Here is a 6000-nt window from a genome sequence, read left to right on the forward strand (position 1 = left end):
TCTTAACTTACCCAGTCACATAAAGCAAATGTTTTAACATTCTTGAAACATGTTTAGAACTAGTGATGAAGAAGAACATGGGGTAAGGAGAGTACAGAATACATACACCTCTGTTCTCAGTTTCTTGCTACACTACAAGTTGAGTCCAGATCCCACCAAGTTTGAGTCTTGTAATGTTATCAATGGATGGGCAACTGCTGCTAACAAACCAGGAAGTAAGGAAGGCCTTATTGTTGAGGCAGCTGCCAGCTAAGTGAACAGAATCCAGGCATTTGCAGGTTATAATTTCTGAACTGGGTGTGGTGAATAAAAGGAAGTTCTTTCCTGATTTTTGTAATAGCTTGGTTTACCCAGTGCAGTTCGAAACTGAGTCAAAGGACGGTTACCCATTACTACTTATGGCATGTCTATGTCCCTTGTTTTTGAAATTCTGCTCCTTGCTCAAGCTTAGTGGGCTCTTCAATTGCATTGTGCCTTTGAAATACAGTAAAGGATTTTTTTATGCAGCCAATGATAATTACTTGTGTGCCTAACACCATCACATGTGAGAACTGTGAGGGACATCAAAAGTAGTAGCTATTTGGTACAATTTAGTTTCAAAATAAGGTACCTCCCAGCCAATACTTTTGTTTTAGGTCCGGAGATCTGCAGAGATAAAGTTAAGCTCAGGCTTTGGCAACCTTCAATGCAAATGGATTTTATAACTATTGAACTAACAGTGCAAATGCCTCTGTTTGGGCTTCAGTTGTGAGAAAAGACATGTTAGGCCCAAGTCATTTAAAGGCCATCAATTAGAACAGGCCACAGAACACTAGTGTGAAGTGCTAGGTAACCCAGGGCACGGCACTCGTGAAAACGGCAAATTCCATGATAGGGATAATTAGGAAAGAAACTGAAAATAAAACTGCCAGTATAATAATGCTGTTGCATAAATTGATGCTGTGATAGTATTTAGAATACTTGCATATTTTTGACAGACATCTGGTTGGCCGCTGCGAGAATAGGATGCTGGACTAGATGGGCCATTGGCCTGATCCAGTGGGCTCTTTTGTTCATAGAATCATAGAATTGTAGAGTTGAAAGGGCCCCTGAGGATCATATATGCAGGAATATGCAGCTGTCCCATACAGGGATCGAACCTGAAACCTTGGCATTATCACCACCACGGTCTAACCAGCTAAGATATTTGTCTATTTCTTTCCTTGCTGTAGACCAGGCATCCCCAAACTGCGGCCCTCCAGATGTTTTGGCCTACAACTCCCATGATCCCTAACTAACAGGACCAGTGGTCGGGAATGATGGGAATTGTAGTCCAAAACATCTGGAGGGCCGAAGTTTGGGGATGCCTACTGTAGACAGTACCACTCATACACAACCTGCAGTTAACAGCAGCAGCTGCGATGGGTGCTGCTGACATTACATTTTGCACCCTCCCACCTGTTCTTCCATTTTTAAGTACAAAAGACTCAGTCTAGATCTGAGTTAATTATTTTTATTAAGTCATATTTAATGTGAAGCATAAACCAGACAGTTGCCCATCAATAATATCCCACATGTACAGTATCCCTAATCTTTGCAGTCTCTTAATTTAATGCAGAATACTGTAATCTAATTTCACAGTAACTTCTCATTTCCCCCCCTACTTTTATTCAATGCAAAGGGTCAAGAAACATTACCATACCCTCAAACATTTCTCCGATGAAAAAAGGGATGTCCCATTCCATAAAGATTTTACTATTTATACCCCAATACTGGGTTGCCCCAGCCACTCTGGGCAGCTTTCAACATATATAAAAACATAATAAAACATTTTTTAAAATGTACAGGATTGCCTTCAAACGGCTTGACAGTCGGATAATGCCATACCCTCCAACATTTCTCCAATGAAAACAGTGACATCCTAAGGAAAAGTAGGATATTTCTGAGATCAAATCAGAAACCGGGACAGCTTCTCTAAATCAGGAACATCCCTGGAAAATAGAGACACTTGGTGTGTCTGCATACATTACCTTTTCTTTGTGGTACTCCAGACCGTGATGGACTCCAACTCCCATCATTCGTGCCTCTTGGCCTTGTGACTCCGGGTGATGGGACTTGGAGTCCAGCAACATCTTCTGTTTAGTCCTGTCTCGTCCCCCGTCCCCGTCCCCCCGCTTTGGGGCCTCGTGCTTCCAGAGCAATTTACTCGAGAGAAGGAGAAAAGATTGTGCGAGATTAAACTCTACATAGATCTGACCAATGCCAGGTTTTTTTTGTTTTCCTAAATCACACTTTAGGCCACGTTGCTTTAGACAAACGTTTCTACCTGGGCACCCCCTTTCCTCCTTTGCAAAGCGGGAAGAGAAAAAAATGTGAGCCATTTCTCAAAGCGGCAGAGAAAGACTCTGCCGCTGTCCTGAGCCCAGCGGGGTTGCTTTCTGAATGCAAACGTGCTTCAGGATCGCGGCCGGTAATGGCCCACGGACGCGCGAGGTGCTGAAGCGGACGCTCTTTTGTGAGCAGCTCGGCGGCGTTTCCTGCGGGAAGCGCGGAAGGGCTGCCAGCCAGAGCAGCTGCGGCGGCGGCTTCTCCCATTTCCTGTGGGCGCACTGCTGAGGGAACCGCTGGCGAGGCGCGAGGGACTCTCCGAGGCAGGGAGAGGGCGGACTTGCAGCGCGTGGGTGGGGTCTCCGTTTCCTCCGAGGACTCGTGAGGTTTCCTGCCCGGGTCGCCCGGAAGGGTTGTGGAGGACGGCGGCTTTTGTTGTGCGTGGAGGGGGGGCGGGGGCGCGACTCCCTGGCTGAGACGGCGTTTTCTGCCTCCTGCGTGGGATCCTGTTGCAACTTGCGCGGGGAAACTCTGCTGCTCTGAGGCATGGGGTACTGGGGGGCGGGGCGGGACGCACGACGGTCTCGTTCGTGCGTGGAGAAGAGGAGGGTTGCTCTGTGGGGTGGCTGGGAAGTGTGTGTGTGGTGGGGTGATGCTCTGAAATAAGGCGACTTCGCCCTTTCCCGCCTCAGGGGGTTCGCTGCCGAAATTCAGCCGCCGAGAGCTCTGGCTCGTGGTCGCCTCGCTAACACTCGCCACCTCTTCTCCCCTGCAAGCCGCGCTTGCCCTTTTAAATCGGCAGGAGGACCTCTTCGCGAATTTACGGGATTAGCCCGGAGCCACCTGGTGCTTGAGATTTTCCCTCCCCCCTCTTTCTGTGTCTCTCTTTTTCCCCGCCCACTTCTCGAACTGACCCCCCCCCCGCCCTCCCTTGGGACCGGGGAACCTGCCCGCGCCTCGCCAACCCAGCTCAGAGAATATATTTCTTTTCTTGCGGAGTGGGGGGGGGGAGAGTGTCTTTTCCCATTGGCTCCGGTTCACAGCCAATCGGCGCGGCGGGCGAAAGTGCCGTCAGGGAAAAGGAAAACCCTGAGATTGTGACGTAAGAAACGGAGTGGAACAAGGGGCGGAGGAAATGGAATCCCGGTAGGAGGAAGAAGGACACGGCGATAGGTGTGTGCGAGAGAGGGGGCGGGGAGTGGAAACGGGGCGCGCAAGATACCCCAAAAAAACACAAGGCTGTGCAGTTTCGAGTCGAGCCCTGGATATGATCGGTAGCGTCTAAAGAAGAGTTGGGAAGGAAGCAAAATTCAGGAAAGGGGTGTGGGGATCTAGGAGCGCACCCCAAATTGGGGTGGGGGGTACAGCTTAGTGGGAAGATAATTGTGGGTTGGGGAGGGGCACCTTGGGGAGCGGAAGTTAAGAGGTGTTTGGTTTGAAGGGAAGAGGACTAGGGAGGAGACAGACATCTGTGGGCCACTGTGAAGTAATGAAAGGAAGAAGTTACAAACAAGAGGAAAATGGGCTTGGCAGCCTAATGTGGAAGTGGGGAGGATGGTGTTCTTACAGTCTGGACCAAAGGGTTTAGGCTGACGGGGATGTATTTCAGACATAATGGAGCAGGATTCAGCTTGTTCTTACACATTTTACTTTTCTTCTCTCTTGCAGGTTATGAAACCCTTTTCCTCTTCTTACCAGTATGCCATTAAGAACATATTTTATTATCTGTCATTACTAATGTTTCCCCGAAACTTCCCGATGAGAACCTGTTTTTCAAGAACAGGCAATTTTATTTAGCTAACTTATGATAACTTTGTCCTCTTCTTTCCCTGTGCTTTGACCTACTTCATATATTCTAAATGATAACTACTGTATTTTTTAAGGAATTGTTTTTGGCATAGTTTCATATTTGTATTGTATATATGCAGGCAGACTTTGCAAATCTCATGCACAAGATTATCATGAGCAGTTACAAAAGCATTTCTTGCAGCAGATTTTGCAATATGTTTGAGTGATTCACTTTGGATCTTTTGAACTTGGTCACATCTTCTAATTTCAGGAAGTTTGCTTTTCACAACACTACCCTAGACCTCAATCCAGTTCCAGCTAACTTCTTCTTTTACTCATGCTTACACTTCCTGAGACACACACACTATATATATACCGGTATCACACACGCACACAGCACAAGTTAACTAATCCACCTGGAAACATCCTGCACTGGAGCATGATGATGCCTTTTCAGGCCCTCTCCCTTTCACTTGATCCCATCCTTGCCACAGTGCCATATTCCCTTATCCCTTTAGGTTAGTACCTCATAGTCATTTTTGCTGGTATAAGATTTTTTTAATTTGTTGAAAACCTCACAACAAATATGTAGGAGAGGTAGATAACAACTCAATTGAAAGCAATTATTCTAAAAAGATCAAATTGTAGGTTCCCTGAGCTTTTTCTGACATAACTTTCTATTCATCCAGTAGCTTTCTGAAGTGGTAGTGCAAGCGTATGCCATTGGAAATCATGTGAGAATCATTTTCATAATGTTCTCTGGGACACTCCTGGGAACAGAATCTTAACTTCTTACAGTACTGGATTTTTTTTCTTGCTGAATCACCTCAAGAATAGTTTCCAGTCAGTGTAACCATTCTGCATGTCACAGAATTAATTTTCCACAGAAGCAGAGATTGTTAGCTTGGTATCTTATTTTTCTCATTCTTATTTACTTCTTCTCCTCCTGAGTAAATAAAAATTAGCCTCCTATTTTGTTTTGCATTCAGTTACTTCTTTGCTGCCAGTATTAACACATAATGATTGTTTCAAAGCAGTGTGGACAAGTCTTTTAAAATTTTACATTAAAATAATAATTGTGATGTTTATGATGAATGATAGCAAAAGCTTCAATTTTGGAGAAATCATGAAGTGTACTTGTTTCTTGCCATGGCAATGACTCTCAGTAATGTATAATAATATATTTGTTATGAATACTTAGAAGAACTTCCTTCCAGTGGAAGTCCAATCTAAGGGCAATGGAATAGAACTGGGATTAGCATTCAATCTGTGTACCATGTATCTTCAGATCTACACATATATAGATTTTGCCTAGTATGTATGTTAATAAAAGGGAGCCCCTGCCCACTAAAATAGTAAAAATGTAAGAGTTTCCAGAGGGGTAGCTGTGTTTGCTGCAGCAAAACCAACAAAGAGTCTTGTGGTATCTTGAATATGAACATGTTTCATGATGTAAACTTTTATGGATTAAATTTCAAACTATTTAAAGCTGTGAACATTTTGAAGACTTGATTATGCACATGGATTTCTTGGCTTGTTTCTCTGAAGGATTGATTTGACAACACTGTGGAATATATTTGCTTTGTATTTGACTGGGTTCAACCTGTTTTTTGCCTGAACAACTCTGCATTTTGTTGTGTTCCTAGGAAGCTACAAATACATCATTGACATGTCATGTAATATGTGAAAACCATGACAGTACATAGATTCCATGTTGAATTACTTGTCACTTAGTGAATAGATGGATCAGCTTCTATATATTAGGAGGAGGAATCTTCCAAGAGTAGGATCCTGTAGACATTATCTATGTTCTTGAATCTGCCATGAACCAATTATTTGCAGTATGATTGACAAATTTTGTTTCCTCATTTAAATCCAAATTGTAGTTTGCTGATGTGTACAGAC

The 6000-nt window shown here is 44.3% G+C and overlaps 1 long non-coding RNA gene across 1 annotated transcript; it reads left to right on the forward strand.

Annotated features, from left to right (window-relative positions):
• Positions 1 to 3392: 3392 nt before the first annotated feature.
• Positions 3393 to 5687, forward strand: LOC148684852 (uncharacterized). Its single transcript, XR_015951505.1, has 2 exons — positions 3393 to 3480; positions 3976 to 5687. It is a non-coding gene; the product is annotated as an uncharacterized LOC148684852 (long non-coding RNA).
• Positions 5688 to 6000: the final 313 nt, after the last annotated feature.

The sequence above is a fragment of the Zootoca vivipara genome, chromosome 8 (assembly GCF_965207765.1).
Source record: "Zootoca vivipara chromosome 8, rZooViv2.hap1.1, whole genome shotgun sequence".
NCBI classification, from domain to species: Eukaryota; Metazoa; Chordata; class Lepidosauria; order Squamata; family Lacertidae; genus Zootoca; species Zootoca vivipara.